The following is a 25,475-nucleotide window of genomic DNA, read 5'->3' as shown; positions in this document are numbered from 1 at the left end:
CAAACCACATTTCAAAGTTGGCCTCCAAAGCCAGTCGCTGACTCGGCATCTCCATTGTACAAAGTCCTTCCTTGGCACGACTGACCTCCTCACTACTTACATCCGCAGCTTTGATCGAGTACTGCCCTCCGCTCTGGGCTGGTGCTCCTGCCTCACATCTTATTCACCTTGACACGTGAAATCCAAAGCTTTCAAGATCATTGGAATCTCTCGCAATGAGGCCGAGTTTATGGGCCTATCACTTTCACATCGCAGACAGGTCGCTGGTCTCTCTGTCTCCGGCCATCTCCTTTCTGGTCTTGCACCCTTACCTTTTCAGTGCCCCATCCCATGTTTCTGCGGGTCACGTGCGGTTTGCCAGTAACTCCCTTCTAGTGAAACTCCCAAAATGCAGAATCGCTGCTCACCTTTACTCCTCTTTTTCCTGCCTGTAGGAGCCACTTCCTCAGTCTCTTCAATCTCATTCTTCCCTCCAGAGCTTCAATACTGCTGTTCACCACAATCTCAGATCATCCCCCATCCACAACAATGTTCTTTTCTACCCCATTAACCCCCCCCCCCCCCCCAAGCCCACCTCTTTCTAACACGTTTTCGTTCCTGAGAGTTAGTGCATGTAGCAATCTTGTTTACCCCATGACCTCATTCTTCCTCACATCCCTCATTTCTCCAAATCTCCCTATATTTTGTTCCTCATCCTTGCCCTTGGTGTATCCTCTCTCTCTCCGCTTTCTACTGCTCCCTTTGTTTTGTTATTCCCCGTTCGTTACATAACCTAAGTGAAGTACAGATTATTCAATCAATTTTTATCCTGCTGTTGGAGTAAGATACAACCTGCCGATCAATATCTTTCAAAATATATTTTTAAAAATCAGTACACACCTGTGAGTGATGGAAAATCCTAGCCTGGCACACCATAAAGGATTCAGGGCACACACAACCCAGTGCAGGGAACATACACTTAAGCCCGTCACACCGGGCCTGCGACCAGGTTACGACCTAGCTGCGACCGAAAATTTTGTGAATCGCGGGCAAATCGTAGAAAGAGCGCGTGACTGGTCGCAGAGGTCGTGGGTGATCGCCAGAGCAAAATCAGTCGCAGCAAGGTCGATGGTCATGTTCAAAACTTCTGACCTGCGATTCCAAATCGTAAGAGGTCGCAGACAGGTCTTACATGGTCGTACCACCAGTCGCGCATGGACGCACCACCAGTCGTGCATGATCGCGGGTCAAGTAGTCGCACGATTGGTCTGCTACTGGTCCTGCCACCTGACGATTGGTGGTGCTACCTGTCGTTCAACCTCACGATCAATCCTGCGAGCGTCCGCAGGTCGCCACGATTGATTGTCCGAGCGGTCGCAAGTCGCCACGATTGACCGTACGATTGGTCGCTGATCGCCACCACAATTCGCACGATTACCTACGATTGATCTTGCGATCGATCTTCTCCAATCGTTGGTGATCGCACTACCACGCGTACCACCAATCGTACGATGACCCCTAAGACCAATCGCTGTTTGCGATCGCAAATGGAGAGCGTAACAAACATTGACGATTGGTCGTACCTCGGCCAGATTGCCATCAATCGCACGATCCAGAAATCTTACGATCCAGTGTGACTGAGGCCTAAGCCAGGTGTTGGCTTTACGGTTAAGGTGGCTGGCTTAAGGTCTTGAGTTCGAGCACCTGTCGTGCCGTTAAATAACACCAGGTGGGTTCACACAGCCTGTCGTCCTTCTGAGGTTGGCAAAATGAGTACCAGCTTATTGGTAATAACTAATACGTGGCACAGCCACGCTCCCTTAAATTATGCAACCGGCAGCCACTAACAGGTGCGTACAAAACAAATAGGCAACATACAACCAGGTGATGGGAACATACAAGTGGGCCTGGTTCACCTAATCGGATACATGGTGCCCACAACCAATATTCCGGGATGCCAAAGGAATCATGCCATGCCTAGTCACGTGGGCACACCACCGGGCACAGCACGATACCCTCGCATTCCCAGAAAAACAAGGACATTATTTAATCCCTGCTCACCGGATTAGACCTTGCTGTGTGGTTAATACATGGAGATTATCCGAGCATCAAAAGCTCGACATTTTGTCTCTTCACTTCGAGCTTTGTGAAGTTAATACTTTACAGTTTGATCCAAACGCTCATGTGATTCATGTTGTACTTTTGGACAATCACCATTTGGACATCTGAATACTGAACATCTCCATCCTCCCAACTTGTCTAGAATATCAGATGAAACTTTTGTAAAATGAATAAGAAATTAACAGGACAATGATTAGGGTATGCCATCCACCTGGGAATCGAGGGCAGGTTGACGTTTCGGGCGTTAACCCTCATCGAGTGAAAAACACCGTTTTGGATGATTGTGCTCATTTGGGAGACTTAAACTTGAGGTACACCATGTGCAGATAATATTACGAGATGCGAGGAGACGATGAATAAATCTTCTTCTTCTTCATCTTTTTTTATATACAGCACAAGACTGCGAGTCGCACCACTCATGCTCTGCCCCCTGTAGGTTAGACAAGGTAGCTGTAAACTGTTCAGGGTGCCGGTGATAGCTCGCCTACTCTTCCAGAGGGCACCGTGGATATTTAACGTCCACCAACCAATACCAACAGACGAGACCACAAGTTTAATGTGCATCCTCATTGATGTACCACCTCACCTGTGAAACACCAGGATGACGAGAGACAGGTGATAGGTGGGCTGAGATTCGAACCCAGGCTACATCAGCTTCGAGGCGAGTGTGTGTAACGGAATCCCCATCAGGTATCTTACATCATATCATGAACTGTTCTGATTACTTATTGAAGGACACCATTGGCGTTGCACATGTTTGGTGTAAGTACTACCTCTAGGTGATTATACCCATTAATTAATAGACTCCTTCCCATGTTGGATAACCTTCTCATTAACATGATCTATCCAATTCCTTCCCTAGAAACCGTGTTTTCAACGATCGTCCTTGTCCGTCACCTTCCATAAGTTCTTAAAAGCTCGATTACAGCTCCCGGGCCTGCACGGAAAGGTGCTAGTGATGTGAGAGTGCAACTTAACTTTCATGTCAAGGAGACTCTCCCAGATACATTCACCCAGTAAAGTGAGACTGCAGCCGGTGTAAGGGTAAAGGTGTAAATGATTTCTGTGGACAGATCGGTGTATTAACAACTCAGGAATCACCTTCTGATTGAAAAGTTTCGTACCTGGATAGGTGAATCTCCAAATATATGCCGAGCAGTGAATGTTTCGGATTGAATGCGAACGCTTTGAGGACCATTTACATTTATCTTTTGGTTCCAAAGTAAGTAATCATTTTTCATGGAATGTCGGTGCATGCCGAGATGATTATAAACCTGCCAGGGATAGTCGGACCGAAATAACGACTCACAGCCTTTTGGGCAAAGGTCGGATCATGCGGATGAATAGAATGTTACAATAAAATGGACTTCCTAATGTAAGTAAATGATTCCAAACTCCACAAACAACTGGTGAATATGAAACACAAAGGAAAATTCATTTTTACTGTTGTCACGGGTCTGAACGTCGAAATAGCATTTCTTGCTCTGTCGGAATCCAGAGTGTGCAGGTGTGTAACCCTTGGGGAAATGGAGGACTAAGAAGCCAGGAAGAGAAAGAAATCCGCTTTGAGGTCTTCGGCTTTGAAAATTGCAATCATGGGGTGGGACGTTCGAAACATGGGGTGGTACGTTCGAAACTTTGACAATTGCAATCATGGGGTGGTACGTTCTAAACATGGGGTGGTAAGTTCGAAACTTTGACAATTGCAATCATGGGGTGGTACGTTCGACACATTGACAATTGCAATCATGGGGTGGTAAGTTCGAAACATGGGGTGGTAAGTTCGAAACTTTGACAATTGCAATCATGGGGTGGTAAGTTCGAAACTTTGACAATTGCAATCATGGGGTGGTAAGTTCGAAACTTTGACAATTGCAATCATGGGGTGGTACGTTCGAAACATTGACAATTGCAATCATGAGGTGGTAAGTTCGAAACATGGGGTGGTAAGTTCGAAACTTTGACAATTGCAATCATGGGGTGGTACGTTCGAAACATTGACAATTGCAATCATGAGGTGGTAAGTTCGAAACATGGGGTGGTAAGTTCGAAACTTTGACAATTGCAATCATGGGGTGGTAAGTTCGAAACTTTGACAATTGCAATCATGGGATGGTACGTTCGAAACATTGACAATTGCAATCATGGGGTGGGACGTTCGAAACATGGGGTGGTAAGTTCGAAACTTTGACAAATGCAATCATGGGGTGGTAAGTTCGAAACTTTGACAATTGCAATCATGGGGTGGTAAGTTCGAAACTTTAACAATTGCAATCATGGGGTGGTAAGTTCGAAACTTTGACAATTGCAATCATGGGGTGGTACGTTCAAAACTTTGACAATTGCAATCATGGGGTGGTAAGTTCGAAACTTTAACAATTGCAATCATGGGGTGGTAAGTTCGAAACTTTGACAATTGCAATCATGGGGTGGTAAGTTCGAAACTTTGACAATTGCAATCATGGGGTGGTAAGTTCGAAACTTTAACAATTGCAATCATGGGGTGGTAAGTTCGAAACTTTGACAATTGCAATCATGGGGTGGTATGTTCAAAACTTTGACAATTGCAATCATGGGGTGGTACGTTCGAAACTTTGAAAATTGCAATCATGGGGTGGGACGTTCGAAACATGGGGTGGTATATTCGAAACTTTGACAATTGCAATCATGGGGTGGTACGTTCGAAACTTTGACAATTGCAATCATGGGGTGGTACGTTTGAAACATGGGGTGGTACATTCGACACTTTGACAATTGCAATCATGGGGTGGTACGTTCGAAACTTTGACAATTGCAATCATGGGGTGGTACGTTCGAAACATGGGGTGGTACGTTCGAAACTTTGACAATTGCAATCATAGGGTGGTACGTTCGAAACTTTGAAAATTGCAATCATGGGGTGGGACGTTCAAAACATGGGGTGGTACGTTCGAAACTTTGACAATTGCAATCATGGGGTGGTACGTTCGAAACTTTGACAATTGCAATCATGGGGTGGTACGTTCGAAACATGGGGTGGTACGTTCGAAACTTTGACAATTGCAATCATGGGGTGGTATGTTCGAAACATGGGGTGGTACGTTCGAAACTTTGACAATTGCAATCATGGGGTGGTACGTTCGAAACTTTGACAATTGCAATCATGGGGTGGTACGTTCGAAACATTGGGTGGTAAGTTCAAAACTTTGACAATTGCAATCATGGGGTGGTACGTTCGAAACTTTGACAATTGCAATCATGGGGTGGTACGTTCGAAACTTTGACAATTGCAATCATGGGGTGGTACGTTCGAAACATGGGGTGGTAAGTTCGAAACTTTGACAATTGCAATCATGGGGTGGTACGTTCGAAACTTTGACAATTGCAATCATGGGGTGATACGTTCGAAACATGGGGTGGTACGTTCGACACTTTGACAATTGCAATCATGGGGTGGTACGTTCGAAACTTTGACAATTGCAATCATGGGGTGGTACGTTCGAAACATGGGGTGGTACGTTCAAAACTTTGACAATTGCAATCATGGGGTGGTACGTTCGAAACATTGACAATTGCAATCATGGGGTGGTAAGTTCGAAACTTTGACAATTGCAATCATGGGGTGGTAAGTTCGAAACTTTGACAATTGCAATCATGGGGTGGTAAGTTCGAAACTTTGACAATTGCAATCATGGGGTGGTACGTTCAAAACTTTGACAATTGCAATCATGGGGTGATACGTTCGAAACATGGGGTGGTATGTTCAAAACTTTGACAATTGCAAATCATGGGGTGGTACGTTCGAAACTTTGAAAATTGCAATCATGGGGTGGGACGTTCGAAACATGGGGTGGTACATTCGAAACTTTGACAATTGCAATCATGGGGTGGTACGTTCGAAACTTTGACAATTGCAATCATGGGGTGGTATGTTTGAAACATGGGGTGGTACATTCGACACTTTGACAATTGCAATCATGGGGTGGTACGTTCGAAACTTTGACAATTGCAATCATGGGGTGGTACGTTCGAAACATGGGGTGGTACGTTCAAAACTTTGACAATTGCAATCATGGGGTGGTACGTTCGAAACTTTGAAAATTGCAATCATGGGGTGGGACGTTCGAAACATGGGGTGGTACGTTCGAAACTTTGACAATTGCAATCATGGGGTGGTACGTTCGAAACATGAGGTGGTACGTTCGAAACTTTGACAATTGCAATCATGGGGTGGTACGTTCGAAACTTTGACAATTGCAATCATGGGGTGGTACGTTCGAAACATGGGGTGGTACGTTCGAAACTTTGACAATTGCAATCATGGGGTGGTACGTTCGAAACATGAGGTGGTACGTTCAAAACTTTGACAATTGCAATCATGGGGTGGTACGTTCGAAACTTTGAAAATTGCAATCATGGGGTGGGACGTTCGAAACATGGGGTGGTACGTTCGAAACTTTGACAATTGCAATCATGGGGTGGTATGTTCGAAACATGGGGTGGTACGTTCGAAACTTTGACAATTGCAATCATGGGGTGGTACGTTCGAAACTTTGACAATTGCAATCATGGGGTGGTACGTTCGAAACATGGGGTGGTACGTTCAAAACTTTGACAATTGCAATCATGGGGTGGTACGTTCGAAACATGGGGTGGTAAGTTCGAAACTTTGACAATTGCAATCATGGGGTGATACGTTCGAAACATGGGGTGGTACGTTCGACACTTTGACAATTGCAATCATGGGGTGCTACGTTCGAAACTTTGACAATTGCAATCATGGGGTGGTACGTTCGAAACATGGGGTGGTACGTTCAAAACTTTGACAATTGCAATCATGGGGTGGTACGTTCGAAACTTTGAAAATTGCAATCATGGGGTGGGACGTTCGAAACATGGGGTGGTACGTTCGAAACTTTGACAATTGCAATCATGGGGTGGTACGTTCGAAACTTTGACAATTGCAATCATGGGGTGGTATGTTCGAAACATGGGGTAAGTTCGAAACTTTGACAATTGCAATCATGGGGTGGTACGTTCGAAACATGGGGTGGTACGTTCAAAACATGGGGTGGTACGTTCGAAACTTTGACAATTGCAATCATGGGGTGGTACGTTCAAAATATGGGGTGGTACGTTCGAAACTTTGACACTTGCCATCATGGGGTGGTACGTTCAAAACATGGGGTGGTACGTTCAAAACATGGGGTGGTACATTCGAAACTTTGACAATTGCAATCATGGGGTGGTACGTTCGAAACTTTGACAATTGCAATCATGGGGTGGTAAGTTCGAAACTTTGACAAATGCAATCATGGGGTGGTAAGTTCGAAACTTTGACAATTGCAATCATGGGGTGGTAAGTTCGAAACTTTAACAATTGCAATCATGGGGTGGTAAGTTCGAAACTTTGACAATTGCAATCATGGGGAGGTACGTTCAAAACTTTGACAATTGCAATCATGGGGTGGTACGTTCGAAACTTTGAAAATTGCAATCATGGGGTGGGACGTTCGAAACATGGGGTGGTACATTCGAAACTTTGACAATTGCAATCATGGGGTGGTACATTCGAAACTTTGACAATTGCAATCATGGGGTGGTACGATTGAAACATGGGGTGGTACATTCGACACTTTGACAATTGCAATCATGGGGTGGTACGTTCGAAACTTTGACAATTGCAATCATGGAGTGGTACGTTCGAAACATGGGGTGGTACGTTCGAAACTTTGACAATTGCAATCATAGGGTGGTACGTTCGAAACTTTGAAAATTGCAATCATGGGGTGGGACGTTCGAAACATGGGGTGGTACGTTCGAAACTTTGACAATTGCAATCATGGGGTGGTACATTCGAAACTTTGACAATTGCAATCATGGGGTGGTACGTTCGAAACATGGGGTGGTACGTTCGAAACTTTGACAATTGCAATCATGGGGTGGTATGTTCGAAACATGGGGTGGTACGTTCGAAACTTTGACAATTGCAATCATGGGGTGGTACGTTCGAAACTTTGACAATTGCAATCATGGGGTGGTACGTTCGAAACATTGGGTGGTAAGTTCAAAACTTTGACAATTGCAATCATGGGGTGGTACGTTCGAAACTTTGACAATTGCAATCATGGGGTGGTACGTTCGAAACATGGGGTGGTAAGTTTGAAACTTTGACAATTGCAATCATGGGGTGGTACGTTCGAAACTTTGACAATTTCAATCATGGGGTGATACGTTCGAAACATGGGGTGGTACGTTCGACACTTTGACAATTGCAATCATGGGGTGGTACGTTCGAAACTTTGACAATTGCAATCATGGGGTGGTACGTTCGAAACATGGGGTGGTACGTTCAAAACTTTGACAATTGCAATCATGGGGTGGTACGTTCGAAACATTGACAATTGCAATCATGGGGAGGTAAGTTCGAAACTTTGACAATTGCAATCATGGGGTGGTAAGTTCGAAACTTTGACAATTGCAATCATGGGGTGGTAAGTTCGAAACTTTGACAATTGCAATCATGGGGTGGTACGTTCAAAACTTTGACAATTGCAATCATGGGGTGGGAAGTTTGAAACATGGGGTGGTACATTCGAAACTTTGACAATTGCAATCATGGGGTGGTACGTTCGAAACTTTGACAATTGCAATCATGGGGTGGTACGTTTGAAACATGGGGTGGTACATTCGACACTTTGACAATTGCAATCATGGGGTGGTACGTTCGAAACTTTGACAATTGCAATCATGGGGTGGTACGTTCGAAACATGGGGTGGTACGTTCAAAACTTTGACAATTGCAATCATGGGGTGGTACGTTCGAAACTTTGAAAATTGCAATCATGGGGTGGGACGTTCGAAACATGGGGTGGTACGTTCAAAACTTTGACAATTGCAATCATGGGGTGGTACGTTCGAAACATGGGGTGGTACGTTCGAAACTTTGACAATTGCAATCATGGGGTGGTATGTTCGAAACATGGGGTGGTACGTTCGAAACTTTGACAATTGCAATCATGGGGTGGTACGTTCGAAACTTTGACAATTGCAATCATGGGGTGGTACGTTCGAAACATGGGGTGGTACGTTCAAAACTTTGACAATTGCAATCATGGGGTGGTACGTTCGAAACATGGGGTGGTAAGTTCGAAACTTTGACAATTGCAATCATGGGGTGATACGTTCGAAACATGGGGTGGTACGTTCGACACTTTGACAATTGCAATCATGGGGTGGTACGTTCGAAACTTTGACAATTGCAATCATGGGGTGGGACGTTCGAAACATGGGGTGGTACGTTCGAAACTTTGACAATTGCAATCATGGGGTGGTACGTTCGAAACTTTGACAATTGCAATCATGGGGTGGTACGTTCGAAACATGGGGTAAGTTCGAAACTTTGACAATTGCAATCATGGGGTGGTACGTTCGAAACATGGGGTGGTACGTTCAAAACATGGGGTGGTACGTTCGAAACTTTGACAATTGCAATGATGGGGTGGTACGTTCAAAATATGGGGTGGTACGTTCGAAACTTTGACAATTGCCATCATGGGGTGGTACGTTCAAAACATGGGGTGGTACGTTCAAAACATGGGGTGGTACATTCGAAACTTTGACAAATGCAATCATGGGGTGGTACGTTCGAAACTTTGACAATTGCAATCATGGGGTGGTACGTTCGAAACATGGGGTGGTACGTTCGAAACGTTGACAATTGCAATCATGGGGTGGTACGTTCGAAACTTTGAAAATTGCAATCATGGGGTGGGCCGTTCGAAACATGGGGTGGTACGTTCGAAACTTTGACAATTGCAATCATGGGGTGGTACGTTCGAAACTTTGACAATTGCAATCATGGGGTGGTACGTTCGAAACATGGGGTGGTACGTTCGAAACTTTGACAATTGCAATCATAGGGTGGTACGTTCGAAACTTTGACAATTGCAATCATGGGCTAGTACGTTCGAAACTTTGACAATTGCAATCATGGGGTGGTACGTTCGAAACATGGGGTGGTACATTCAAAACTTTGACAATTGCAATCATGGGGTGGTACGTTCGAAACTTTGACAATTGCAATCATGGGGTAGTACGTTCGAAACATGGGGTGGTACGTTCGAAACTTTGACAATTGCAATCATGGGGTAGTACGTTCGAAACATGGGGTGGTACGTTCGAAACTTTGACAATTGCAATCATGGGGTAGTACGTTCGAAACATGGGGTGGTACGTTCGAAACGTTGACAATTATTGCAATCATGGGGTGGTACGTTCGAAACTTTGACAATTGCAATCATGGGGTAGTACATTCGAAACTTTGACAATTGCAATCATGGGGTGGTACGTTCGAAACATGGGGTGGTACGTTCGAAACATGGGGTGGTACGTTCGAAACATGGGGTGGTACGTTCGAAACTTTGACAATTGCAATCATGGGGTGGTATGTTCGAAACATGGGGTGGTACGTTCGAAACTTTGACAATTGCAATCATGGGGTGGTACGTTCGAAACTTTCACAATTGCAATCATGGGGTGGTACGTTGGAAACATGGGGTGGTACGTTCAAAACTTTGACAATTGCAATCATGGGGTGGTACGTTCGAAACATTCAACAAACGCGATCCTACAATCATCCAGCGCACACCGAGTATAGTCTGAGGTGCACAAATAAATAAGTACAATAAAAAAAAAATCTTAACAATTATATGTACTTCCAAGTAAATAAAAAAAATATTAAAAAGGTAGAACGGTGGTGGGATGGAAAATTCCATAAAGTAAACCTGCAAGGTAGGGAAGGAAGGATGAAAATACCAAAACGATTATTCCATTGATTGGTGATTAAAATGTAATCAAATTGAGAGTATACTCCATTAGGGGTATATTTGGAATGTCCAATTACTTCCCCTTCTTTTAAGGAACTTTTTACGTGCAATGAGAAGTCTATTTGGGAAAGGAAATCCTGAAATTGCATTTCAATAATTTATTTTACAATTCACGTCTCTTCTAATAACTGTGACGTTGTGCTTGGGTTCATCTGAGTCTAAAGTTAACAAGAAAATGAAAGGCATATTAAAAATACAGATCGATTTAGGGACGCAAATAGCAAAAAAAAATATATTCAAACAAGATATGGATGCTTGTAGTCGTAGTATGGTAATATTAAAGGTCCCATGTCTGTCCGTCCGTCCTATTGGTTTATGATCATCAGTTTATGATCGAGGAACAATTTCTTTAAATCGAACGTTATATTTTGAACATGAATCGGAACATGAATAAGAAGACAATTGCTTCGTTTTACCAGACTTTAGCTTTGAATTTGTCCTGATCGCACATGCACAGAGAGGAGTGAGCTGATAACTTTTTTACTGTCTCTCTGTCTGGCAGTGAAAATCATTCCAAAGAGGAAATTTACCGTTTTTACGGACATAACCGTAGACACACATAACACGTTGGATGGGTGGTGTAATATATGTTGGGGAAAATGGCGGTATAAACCCCTAATTTTTTTATTTATACGCATTAAACCTCTTTAAACCTTCATTTAAATTTAACTATTGTTACGTGCTCCTCTCCAAACCCCGGTCACGTTGTACCTCCGAGCAGGGGCGCCACCAGAGATTTTGGGCCCCATGAAAAGATATCACAATGGGCCGCTATGAAGCACGTGCGCACATTTTTACCTAATGTTTTCATAATTTTTAGGGCCCCTGTCAGTGCAGGGCCCTCGGAATCATCCTAACTTTTCCCCCCCTTACGGCGCCCCTGCCTCCGAGCCCCGAGAGGAGTCACGGCAGAAAGATGTGTTATTCTGTGTGTCAAAGATCAATGGTGAAACCACACCAATTGTTACCAACAAACAAGTATTGTATTAAGGTCACACAAGAATAACAGTACAATAACAATATTAATCAATTGTACAACCAATATATCATTCCTATGATGGTACCATCAGTTATTTATTTTTTATTTTTTATTTTTTTGTATACAAGATCGAGGCTCGTGAAAGAGCGAACATTAATCACACAGAAAGACAAACCGACACATAAAACATATAACATCGGGAGCGGTAGACAAGATGGGGAGAGAGGGGGGAGGACACAAACACAACATTTGAGAGCAGGGACCGAGAGACATGGAGACATCGAGAGATCTGAGAGAGGGCGCGGGCTTTGGGGGGTGGGGGGCATGGGAAGGGGGCGGTGGGAGAGGTATAAAACAAAACATATGGACACTGCCAGGACTTCCAGGAAAGAAGTTGGAATTTCAAACAAGGTGGATCTGGGGTGAATTAGCGGGGGTAGAAAAGATCAAGGTTTTGGATGGGGGAAGATAAGAGATGGTGGTGAACAGCTGTTTTAAAGACCTGGAGGGAGGAGTGGGATTGAAGGGAGTGAGGGAGTTTGTTCCAGAGGCGGGAGAAAAGAGGAATGAAAGAGTGAAGGTGAGCAGCGAGCCGAGATTTCGGCAGTTTAACCATCAGAGGGTTGCTGGCAGATCTTGTGCGACCTGTAGGAATATTTGGGGGACAGAGCACAGAGAGAGCTGGGGGTGCAAGGCCGGAGAGGAGTCGGTAGAAGACAGAAAGACCACCTACCTGCCTGCGGTGAGTGAGTGAAAGGCCCTCAGAGATAGCTTCATCGCGGGAGATTCCAATAATTCTGAAAGCTTTGGTTTCAACAGCGTGAAGCCGAGCTAGGTGTGAGGCAGGAGCACCGGCCCATAGGGGAGAACAGTATTCCATTGAGCTGCGGATGAAAGCCTTGTATGTGGTGAGGAGCTCAGGTGTGCCGAGGAAGGACTTCGCACGACGGAGGATGCCCAGTCGGCGACTGGCTTTGGAGGCCAGCTTGGAAATGTGGTTTTCCCAAGAAAGATCATGGCAGATAGTGAGACCCAAAATCTTGAGCGACAGAACGTCTTGGAGAGGATTGTTGAGAAAGTAGATGGGAGGGTTGTCCAGTCGATCTTTTCGGAGAGACATAGTAAGAGTGTGAGATTTGTCAGGATTGAAAGACATGTTCCACTTGTTTGACCAGTCTGTGATTTTGTCCAGGTCTTCAGAGAGTGAGGAGGCAGCAGACTGCCGATCTGAGGGAAGAGGAATGGAGCGGCAGAGAGTGGAGTCATCAGCAAAGAGATAGAGAGGATTTTCGAGAGAGTCAGAGAGATCATTGATGAAGACCAGAAAAAGCACGGGGCCCAGAACACTGCCTTGGGGAACTCCAGCCTGAACAGGAAGAGGAGATGAGAGAAACCCATTCAGGGCCACACGTTGACGACGACTAGAGAGGAAGTCCGCCAGCCATGCGTGGAGATTTCCATGGATACCAAAGGAGGAGAGTTTGGTGAGCAGAGCGGGGTGCCAGACCGTGTCGAAGGCACGTGATATGTCGAGGGAGACAGCTCTAATTTCCTGTTTGGCATTGAGGACCTCCATCCATTGTTGAGACAGCAGAAGCAGCATGTCCAGAGTAGAGTGACCTGGTCTGAAACCAAATTGATGATCAGAGATCAAGCCATTGGAGAAGAGGAAAGATTTCATATCCGAAGCAATGATGGATTCCATGACTTTGCTGATAATTGGGAGAAGGCTGATTGGTCTGTAGTTGCTAGGATCTGTTTTTGCACCTTTTTTGTGCAAAGCGGTGATGTTGGCTGATTTCCAAGCAGATGGCAGTTGACCTTGAGCAAAAGAGAGGGTGAAGAGAACAGAGAGAGGGTGAGATAGAGCAGCAGAGCAGGATTTTAGGACCCGTGGGCTGATGCCGTCGGGTCCAGTTGCAGAATCAGAGTCGAGGGTTGACAGAAACTTTTCCACCTTGTCAGGAGGAAAGGACACGGAGTCCAGGAGCAGCAGGGTACGACTGGGTATGGTGGGTACAGAGAGGGATGGGTTTGGGACACAAGATTTAGAGGCAAACACAGAGTTGAGGCATTCAGCTTTTTCACGTGCGGAGTCAGCTGTGTAGCCGTTTGAGGTAAGGGAGGGGATGGAGGGGGAACAAACACCAGAAACGGATTTGACCAGACGCCACCAGGATTTGGAAGAGGGAGACAGATAAGAGAGTTCGGTCTTGAGAACGGAGAGATATTGTTTCCTGGCTCTCCTGAGGGTGGACACACACTTGTTTCGGGCTTTGTGAAAGGAAATGAGATTTCCTTCCGTTGGATTTGCTTTCCAGGAGACGAAGGCAAGTTGTTTCTGGGCAACAGCCTCACCACAAGATTCCGTGTACCATGGACGGGAGGAAGGGTATGACAACTGAAGACGAGATGGGATAAATCTGTGCATGAGAGAGAGCAATTTACTTTGGAAGAATTCCCAGGATGAGTTGATGTCAGAGGTGGTAGAGATGGGAGACCAGTCCAGATGGTTGATGGCTGCTTGAAGACCGTGCCAGTTGGCCTGAGTGAAATGCCAGACTCGTCGACGCTGAGCAGGCTCCCTGAGGATGGTTTCGTACAATATAACTCACTGTGCTCCAAGTGAGCGAAAATAACATTCCCAATGTCTCTGTCCCAGCTTCAAACCAAAGTCGATCCACGCTCCAGTGATCGTCAGAACGATGTTGTATCGAGACCAGAATCCTGCTCGGTTGACAGTCACACTGCCAAAGATAGGCAAAAGTGTCCTCAAGAGGCGGCTGGGAAATCACACCTTCGGGTATGGACGTTCAACGGCTCCCAATCGGTGAACCGCAGATTCACACTCAAAATCCACGTTACACACACACACCAGGTTAACGTCTGGATGCGGTGAAATGGTTGAAGCGAGGTGAAAAACCTGGAGCGTTGCGAAAATCCAGCGCGAGGCAAAATGGTCAACTGTCCGTTCTCGAGACGTAATGGCACTCCAATGATTCTCTTCGGAATCAACCGCAAAACCTGTCACGCAGGTTTATCTGTCACATCGATAACAACTCTGTCGCAGGAATCCCTTTCCCAGGAAACCCCAAATTTCGCTCGTGACCCCCGTTCGCCAGCGTTTGCTCCAGACCTCCAAGCAGCTCGGCTCCTTCTCCCCACCTCACTTGCTCCGCCTCCTCCTCCTCTTCCTTTTCTTCTTCTTCTTCTTCATCCGGTTCCCGATCCGGTTTCCGGTTTCTTTTAAAACACTAACTTTTTTTACCTTTTGAAAACAGTTATCTCTATTTCACCTAAACGATAACAATAATAGTACATGCAACCAAAAATGTTTACAGTGGATGAGAACCACAACAACAGAAGTGACGAATCCGTAACACTATATATTTGAACATTATATAACACAAATAGCCTTATACTTCCAAGAACCATGCAATATATTGATATACAGTATAGTATTAGAGGGCGTGGCATGTGAGATGGGCATGTATCAGGGTGAGGAAGAGGCTGCAATATGACTATGTACCTCTATGGTGATCAAAAAAGCCTCAAACTCCTAAATGTGACTCAACGTTGTCTTATTACAGTGTATAAGGTGGTGTTTTCCGGATTTTAAAAAACAATTGTAACATGTTAACTGCCAACTCTTATATAATACTAGCAGAAGTACCCGGCATTGCCGGGCGGGGGAGGGGAGGGGGAGGGGGAAGGGGAGGGGAACAGGGGGAGAGCGAGCCCCTTGGTAAAGCGAGCGATTTTTTTTTTCATAACGTCATAGCGTCATAGCGTTCATCGCGTCCATAGCGTTTCATAGCGTCATAGCGATTTTTTTTTTCCATAGCGTCATAGCGTCATAGCGTTCATAGCGTTCATATCGTTCATATCGTTCATAGCGTCATAGCGTCATAGCGTTCATAGCGTCACAGCGTTTCATAGCGTCATATCGTTCATAGCGTCATAGCGTTCATAGCGTCACAGCGTTTCATAGCGTCATAGCGATTTTTTTTTTCATAGCGTCATAGCGTCAAAGCGTCATATCGTTCAAAGCATCATAGCGTTTCATAGCGTCATAGCGTCATAACGTCATAGCGATTTTTTTTTTTCATAGCGTCATAGCATCATAGCGTCATCACGTGATCACGTGATCGCTCTGAGCGAATCAGCGCCCACCTGCTCTGATTCCATTGATTCCGTGTGCTGAAATGCGCTGTGGTAAATATGAATAAAAAATATGGATCGTCAAATATTTTGAGTTCGGCCATGTTCGTCCCAGGCTCAATGGCCATGTCTATGCCAAATATCAAGCACGTAAGCCTCTCCGTTTAGGAGTCTATCGGTAACATTACACACACACACACACACACACACACACACACACACACACACACACACACACACACACACACACACACACAAACTGTGTTTTATATATATAGATAGATATACCACTCCCATTTCCAAGCCGGGTTTGCACGTGCACTATATTTTCAAGCCGGGTTTCACTCTACTTTATTTTCAAATGTACCCTTCTTCACGCAAATCCAAGTTCATATAGACTTTACCACTGCACGAGGTATCATGTTCTATGAACTCGCTAGTCACCCTGCGCTCGCGAAGCGAAAAGCGAGGGTAAGCATTCAGGTGCATATGTGTGCCTACGTGTCTGCATTTTAAAAATTCATTTTGTCAGCAACCGTTGGTCCGATTGACATGAAATTTTCACCATATGAGTGCCTCCTCCTGTAGAATATTGTAATGATTATTATGACGTCATAGGTCACGTGGTACAGGCGCCATCTTGGAAAAACTTCGCACCTCTGTATCTCTGAAACCACTCCATGGAAAATTTGAGACCTGGCTCATTGTCAACTACTCCCCATGGGGAATAAGATATGGTAATGATGATGTCATCGGAGCCTTCGTTATGACGTCATAATTCGATAAGTACAACTTATCCGATCATTGTTAATTTTTTTTTCCAGCAACTGTTGGTCTGATGGACACGAAATTTTCACCATAGGAGGGCATCCGCGTTTGGAATATTTTAATGATACCATCATGACGTCATAGGTCATGTGGTACAGGCGCCATCTTGGAAAAGCCAAAAAAAGCTGCACCTCTATAGCTCCAAAACCGCTGCATGGAAAAAATTGAAACATGGCTCATTGTAAAGAACTCTGTATGGGAAATAGGTGTTGTTAACAATGACGTCATTGGTGCCATAATTATGACGTCATAATTCGACAGGGACAACACATAGTCTGATCAGTTTGAAATGTATTGAGCATGACCTATGCAACAATTATATTAGAGAATATAAATTTATGATGTAATCGCTCACGTGGTCTGGCAGCCATATTGGATCAGAGAAAAAAAAAATGTTCAAAAACAGAAGAGTTGGCTCCCAACAAGTTGACTGCGCATGGTAAATATTCTATGAATACCATCCAGTTCTTCATGTGATTGGGAAGTTTGTTTGTCAATCAATCTCATCAATATTCATTTGCAGGGCTCATAAGTGCATACACCTCATCCTTCTTTGCCAGGTTGCCTCTCGTCTAATTTGTAATAACTTGGAATTGACTTTAGTGGTGGTTTTTCGCCACTTGAGGAGTCATGTTCCACTTAAATCACCTCAAATTGAATGACAGGTGCTTGGTAAAGCTTCCAAGTTTAACTTAGTCGACCTTTTCAGGATTTCTAATGGAGTCAACGCATGCCAATTGTTGAAGGCTATTCCCACACAGAGTCAACCGAATCCGAGACAAGAAAAGATCTTGGATTATTGTGGTGAGCATGTCGTTGGTAGAACATTTTGATTGCCCACATCTCTCTATGAAAGGACAATGTGAGCATGTGTGGGATTGAGGCCAAGACTGCGCGAAGCTCTCTGGTGTGAGATGTTCAACTAAAGCACCAGCAGCACATCAAGTGGAACTGTTTCATGCCACAAAGTGCACCTGTAACAGTGGGCTGGAAATTGCATCTGATTCGATGTGATGTTTCTGCCGGTAGCAGCAGCATGTCAGGTGTCTCGCGAAAATTAGGGAAGAGTTCACCATTTTCACTTCCAGAAATTCCGGGCAGAGGCTCCGCAAGCTCAAACAAGCAGTTCTGGTGTGTTAACAAGCAGGAAAAAGTCAAAGGCAACCAACTACAAGGGACGACGAACTACAATGACGAGTTCGGGTTCAGGTGCACGATGATCTCACCAATGGTGTTTTGGCTCTCCATCTCTAATAGACACACCCGAGGCATGCTCACCAATCCTGATGAACCGTTAAAGTTTCTGACTTTGTTGCGTTCGGTGAGTAAGCAGTTGATAACCTTTACGAAAAATGACACCAAGCTCGACATCTCGATGACATAACCTGAAGAAACTGCCACATGTGTTCTGATGTTTATTACATCATCAGTTTGAGATCAAAGCCAAACAAAGAATGGTTCTTTTAATTCTTGCACTCCATACTGGGAGGAGCAATGTAGTCAGGGCCCTTAGGGATATTTTGGGGCCGTTTGGTTCAAATTCTTCCAAAAGCACCAAATTTGGCCCAGATGTTGCCCATGCCATACTCTTTCGATTTTTGACGGGCGTCAAGACGGGCGCCCCCCCCCCCCCCGGGGGGGCCCATATTGGCGAAATACTAAATGGCCGCCACCCGGATTAGAGGAAAATCAGTTATATAACCAAAAGGGTTGGAATCATGTATGATACCACTTTTCAGGGGTTTTCGATGTCGAGGAATCCAATTATGATGTTATTTTGATGATTCGAGGTCAAGGTCAACCCTCAAGGTCATCTTAAAGGTCATTTTTGAGTAAAACATGTCGGTTTTTGAGTTTTTTGTCAAGATTTACGCGAGGTTCACCATTTTATGTTTCTGGGTTGGGTAATCGAACTCTGACCTTATTTTTGACAATTAGAGGAAATATTTACATGTCTATTTCCTAATTTTCAGGCATATGCAGTTCATCAGTCTAATTACAAAGGTACGGATTTTGATGTTTTATGAACTGTATGCCATATCCTTGTGTTTAATTTTTGTGCGATCATGATCCGGGTTCATGTATACATGATTGTATACATGTCATAAATATGACGTCATAGGTCATGTGACCTGGCGGCCATATTGGATTTTATGAAAACCTTAAAAATGGATCCCTGCCTTCATTTTTCGATCGATTCATTTTGAACTTTGACCACTTATAGTACGCCATGTGATTGGATGCATATCCTAATTATGACGTCATAGGTCAGGTGACATGCGGGATGGATCGGTATGGTCCCCGGATCATACCGCCCTTGGTGCCCGTCAAAAATCGAAAGAGTATGGCATGGGCAACATCTGGGCCAAATTTGATGCTTTTGGAAGAATTTGAACCAAAATATCCCTAATGGCCCTGACTAATGGCAAACCTCCCAGGGTAGTCACTGCCTGGCAACAGCTTCAGCAAGAGCACAATCATGAAGGGAATGAGGCCTTGGTGTCAAATTACACAGTACATACATTGAAGGGAGGAAGCCTGGTGTTGGCTTCGCGGTTAGGGTTCCGGCTTGGGATCCTAGGATCCTGGGTTCGAATTGCGGTCGATCGCTGAATTAACACCAGGGGGGTTGACTCAACCTGTCATCCCTCTGAGGTCCAGTTCCAGTTCCAGTTCCAGTACCAGTTCCAGCACCAGTTCACTGGTAATTCCCTGTGTGTCACAAGCAGTGACTAACAGGGTTGGCGGCAGGAAGGGCATCCGGCCATAAAACATTGCTTCAAAAAGGGGACCACGGTGCCCAAAAAAGGCTGACCCCTTCTCTGCGGAGAAAAATGGCCTCCAAAGGTGGTTCTTAAACATTGAAGAGAGGCTGAACAATTTATGAAATGGAGGAATCAGATCAATGTGCCACAGGCAAATATATAAATAAGCTATTTCGTTTCACGTCCAAAATGGAATCGAAAAGTTGGCGAAAATGCATCTTCTGAAAACCGTTTGTCAATGTCACATTGCAAGGATCCTTCGGTTAGCTCTTATATGTTTGTAGCCTCATCGCTCAATTGGCAGGAGAGTCGTGATGAAGTATTTCCAATATCAAGAGAATAGTGAAGGTGAGAAATTGCTCCGGGGCTGGATTGTGTATTCATAAAAAGGATTTCCATTTAAACGACAAGAAACCGACTGGATCATTTACCTGCATGGATGTACAGTCTGTGTTGTTATTCTGGTGAATGTAAAAAAAATAGGAAAAATTCCATTTCCGGTTTATGGCATGTGGATGATTCGTCTTGGAAAGGTAAACCAGCGAGATTAGAGTGAGTCAGTTCCCCTCTTCTAAATGTTCCTTTTTGTATTTACAAGTCTCACCTGAAGGAGATGTGAGAATATTGCAACGCCCCAGTCTGTCTGTGTGTCTGTATGTCCACATCGATCTATTTTCATTTTTAAAATGGTTTTCACTGCAACCACTTGTCCGATCGACGCAAAACCTTAAACAGAGGATGGCTCCCCATGGAGGATATTTTATTGATAACTCTGACATCATAGGATACATGGAATGGTAGACATGTTGGATTAAAGGAAAAACAATTGGACATCTTCCCAGAAACAACTCAACCAAAAAAATTGAAACTTGGCAAATGTCATCAACTCTCCATGGGGGTAAATATGGTGACAATGATGACATCATCGGTGAAGTGGTCGTCCAGCCATAATTGGTTGAATCCAAATCCTTATCCGAAAAATCTGAAACTTCATGTCTGATCTATGACCCGATGTGAGTGAAGAATTAAATTTGTCATCGGTCATGTGGTCTGGCGGGAATTTTGAATTGAAAATAAAACATTTTTTTAAATCTTAATCTTTTCCAGAACCGCATCACAGATTGACGCGAAACTTCATACATATGATTTTTTTTATGCCTCCACCCCCGAAGGTGGCCGGAGGTATTATGTTTTCGGGTTGTCCGTCCGTCCGTCCGCACGGGCTAAACCTCGTTTTTCTCAGCAACCACATGTCCGATTGAGACGAAACTTTCATGGTAGGAGCGACAGCCATGCAGAATGTTTTTGTGACAATTGTTATGTCATAGGTCACATGGTATGGCAGCCATCTTGGACTAAATGCAAATAATAATAAAAATAATTTCTCGGAAACCGTTGAATGAAAAAATTTGAAACGGCACATTGTCAAGTACTCCCAATGGGAAACAAAAGCATGATAATGATGACATCATAGGTGAATTGGTAAATAAATGCCATAAATGTTTTAAATGAATGCTTTATCCTAAAAATCTGAAATTGCATGCACATGATCTATGACCCATTTGTATCGAAATATTAAATTTATGACATCATAGGTCACATGGTTTGGCAGCCATATTTGACTTAACTTAAAGCTTTAAACCCAAACCACCAAGTCGATTGACTCAAAACTTTACATGTGTCATTGACTACGCATGGCAATTAAAAGTTGATCACAAAAACGTCATTGGTCACATGGTGTGACAGCCATATTGGATTGAAGGAAAAATTAAATAATCATATCTCTGAAACTTCTAACAGTATCGATGCTAAATTTTACAAATATCATTGTGGATGATTCCTCTTGGAAATTGAAAATGATGAAGTCCAAGTTTGGCATGGTTTGGCAGCCATCTTGGATAGAAAAACGAACCTTATCCGATCAACACGAAACTTAACAAACATGATCCCCTACCCATACATATGCAGAGTGTACATTTTTGATGTCATAATGTCACGTGGTTTGGCAGCCATATTAGCTTGAAATCCGGTATTTAAAAAAAATCCCTTCTCCAAAACAGTTTCACCGAATGATTTGAAACCTGTCACGTCTGGTAAAAATGTGATACTTCAAAACACCTGAAGGAATTTAAATCAAACTTGTTTATTTTTAGGACAGTGAACGATGGCATCTCATTGTCTCACTCAGCGACTACGCAGAGGTATATTGGCGACACAGTCACATTGCTCTCGTTCATATATATTATATATAGTTTGAATTTTTTTCATATTCACCTTCATTGATGCAATTTAGCCTTAAGGTGCGCAAAATTGGTTGTTAAATATCCTAATAATCAATCAATAAAGCTATGGATAATGGCAATGTGACATTATGATGCATTGATGATACGGGTACATGGGCCATAAGAGTAGCTTGTTTAGATAACGATGGTATTTTTGTTCAGAATGAGCGTACAGATGAGACTATGCGCTCTACGTGTGCCGTTCTAGTTGATAAACGTTGTGTTCATTGTTGTCCTTGAGTCTCCTGGAGGTTTTTCATTTACTCACGGTTTGTAATGTGTTTGCGTTAGTGGCCTCACGCTAGACTAGTTTCTTCCTTTTTCTCCATCTGTCCTCCTTCCACCTTCCTCCATCAACCCAAGACTGCTCTAAAACTCGCAGAAATCCTTTGTGTTATGAGCTGCACTCCATATCCCTTTCTTACTTCTTTGCATGTTATGTTAATTGTTCGTATTCCACGTAATGTGGATCTTCCATGTCTATCTATCTCCACCTACAAATCCTCGCTCTGATCATCATCCTGCCTCAAATTCCTTTCTTACCACAAACAAGTAAATTTATTTGAAAATACCATCCCCCCAGCTTCAATGACTCCATATATGAGCGTCTTTCCTCGGATGTGGCTTCTCTGCTGCCCTCTCAGCTCACTTTCTAGAAATGTTATATCCTTCTCACTATCTGCTTGTGGACACTGAAAACTTCAGATGACATCATGTCAAGGGTCGGTTCCCAAATCAGATTCCATGGTATTTCACCCAAAGCCTTTGAAAAACAGCTGATTTTAGTCCATGTCTTTACACATTAAAATCTCTCCAAACATAGGTCATTCTTTGTTGGATTTATTCATTTCAAATGTCCCCTCAAGCTCACCTTTCTCCTCTACAAATCCTTCTTGGTTTTCCAATCATGTTATTAGCCTCCATTGGACCTAGTCCGAAACAGGGCCTTATTAATTGCGCCTTGTCCGTCTGTCCGTCCTCAACCATATCTCGGAGACATGTGGACCGATTTTGTTCATACCTGGCACAAAAACAACAAATGATGGTATACATATACACATAATTTTGTTTCGCGATGCGATCAAATATGGCCGAGTGGCGGCCATTTTGTTACTAAAACATGTCCCCACCAATAACGCAGAGATGCATGGTCCGATTTTGTTTAAACTTAGCACAAGCACAACATGATCGCACACACGTGCACCTCACTTTACTTTGTGATCTGATCAAAGATGGCCGAGTGGCGGCCATTTTCTTACTAAAACATGTCCCCACCAATTTCTCGGAGATGCATGGTCCGATTTTGTTTAAACTTAGCACAAGCACAACATGATCGCACACACATGCACCTCACTTTACTTTGTGATCTGATCAAAGATGGCCGAGTGGCAGCCATTTTGTTACCAAAACATGCCCCCACCAATTTCTCGGAGATTCATGGTCCGATTTTGTTTAAACTTAGCACAAGCACAACATGATCGCACACACATGCACCTCACTTTACTTTGTGATCTGATCAAAGATGGCCGAGTGGCGGCCATTTTGTTACTAAAACATGTCCCACCAATTTCTCGGAGAGGCATGGTCCGATTTTGTTTAAACTTAGCACAAGCACAACATGATCGCACACACGTGCACCTCGCTTTACTTTGTGATCTGATCAAAGATGGCCGAGTGGCGGCCATTTTGTTACTAAAACATGCCCCCACAAATTTCTCGGAGATGCATGGTCCGATTTTGTTTAAACTTGGCACAAGCACAACATGATCGCACACAAGTGCACCCCACTTTACTTTGTGATCTGATCAAAGATGGCCGAGTGGTAATCTGCCAGCCATTTTATGTGTAGAAAAACCCGATATTGAAAACGTCCTCAACCATTTCTCGGACATGCATATACTGATCTTATTCAAACCTGGCACACAGATAATGAATGATGCCTTACATATGCACGTCATTTTGTTTCGAGATAAGGTACAAGATGGCCGCCCGGTGGCCATTCATTTTTTAATTGAACGTGTCCCCAACCATTTGTCGGACAAAAATGGACCGATTTTGTTCAAACTTGGTACAAAGACAATACATGAGAGAATATAAATATATGCAGATTTTGTTTTGAAATCTGATCAAAGATGGCCGACTGGCGGCCTTTAACTTCGTACAGCAAAATTACTAAAACCATGGGGGCTATGACATTTTACGTCTTTCTCTCCTTCTTGTGCTTTGTCTTCTTCAGCAGTTCATCCCCTGACACCTTCAACTGGCCATATTGAATGTAATCATTGGAATCTCTGTCGATGAAGCTGAGTCTATAGGCCTATCACTGTCCCATCGCAGACAGGTCGGTGGTCTCTCTGTCTTGTATCACCTCATTGCTGGTCTTGCACCCTGTACTCTTTCCGTTCTTTGTCCCCCCAGGTTTTTGCAGGGCTCACACTGTCCACCATCAAACTCCTTCTGATGAAACTCCTGAAATCCAGAATCACTGCTCACCTCCACTCATTCATTCCTCCTCTTTCCTACCTGAGGAATCAACTTCAACATTCTCTTCAATCTCATCCTTCTCTCCAGGTCTTCAAAATATCTGTACACCACCATCTCAGATCATCCCCCATCCAAAACCATGATCTTTTATACCCCCGTTAATCCTCCCCCACGTCCGAGCCAGGAGAGCTCCTGGACAGTGATTCGGTTCACTTTTTAGCAATCCTGCAGGGGTGCAATGTACCTGCAAAATAATAGATGAAATGAAAGCCCACCTCCTTCCAAAGTTCCAGTTTTCCCTTCCTGAGAGCTTCTGTATCTATCTTGTGTTCTCGCTCTTCGATGATCCTCGGCCTTGTATAAAAATAAATCTCAGAACCGACATGGTATGTAGTGAAGCAATGGAAAAGAAAGGAGCTTGCATTCTGAACCTGGAAGGTAAAAGGAAATGACGAGAACCTGATGTCCTTTAGCATAACCTGCAACCAGTATGTATCACTCCTTCGATGAGTCAAAGCCCAACATCATGTTCACCTGCGGTCAAACCTGTCAAGTCTCCTACCATCCCAGAGCCTATTGGCAGCTCATCAATCCGTAACTGACACATTCTCCTTCTGTATGTTCTTTACGGATGGAGCCTCCTTCACGGACACAACTCTGGAAAAGCTGAATATTTACCTCCACCAACGAAGGTGGATGGACACAATGTTTTAACCCTTGTCTGTTTGTCTGTCTGTCTATCTGTGAACAAGATATCTCAAAAACTTGTGGACGGATTCGGACGAAATTTTTCGGAGAGGTCGCGTATGTGACAAGGACGAAATGATTAGATTTTGGTGAAGATCCGAATATGGATTCGGATGTGAAAATTATTTAATTTTTATAAGCGATTCTTCACCATTGAGAGATATGGCCAAAACCGATACATAGCAGGATATCTCAAAAAGGTGTGGACGGATTTGGACGAAAGTTGGTGGACAGGTTGGGTGTCTGACAAGGACGATTCGAT

The 25,475-nt window shown here is 43.9% G+C and overlaps 1 protein-coding gene across 1 annotated transcript in view; it reads right to left on the bottom strand.

Annotated features, from left to right (window-relative positions):
- LOC137433762 (acid-sensing ion channel 1) overlaps window positions 1-25,475 on the bottom strand; it is a 673,311-nt gene that overhangs the window by 256,076 nt on the left and 391,760 nt on the right. The gene's annotated exons all lie outside the window — the stretch shown is intronic.

The sequence above is a fragment of the Myxine glutinosa genome, chromosome 10, assembly GCF_964187855.1.
Source record: "Myxine glutinosa chromosome 10, kmMyxGlut1.1, whole genome shotgun sequence".
Lineage (NCBI taxonomy): Eukaryota > Metazoa > Chordata > Myxini > Myxiniformes > Myxinidae > Myxine > Myxine glutinosa.
The sequence above is the reverse complement of the archived record's forward strand: the minus strand, read 5'-3'. Positions and strand labels throughout refer to the sequence as shown.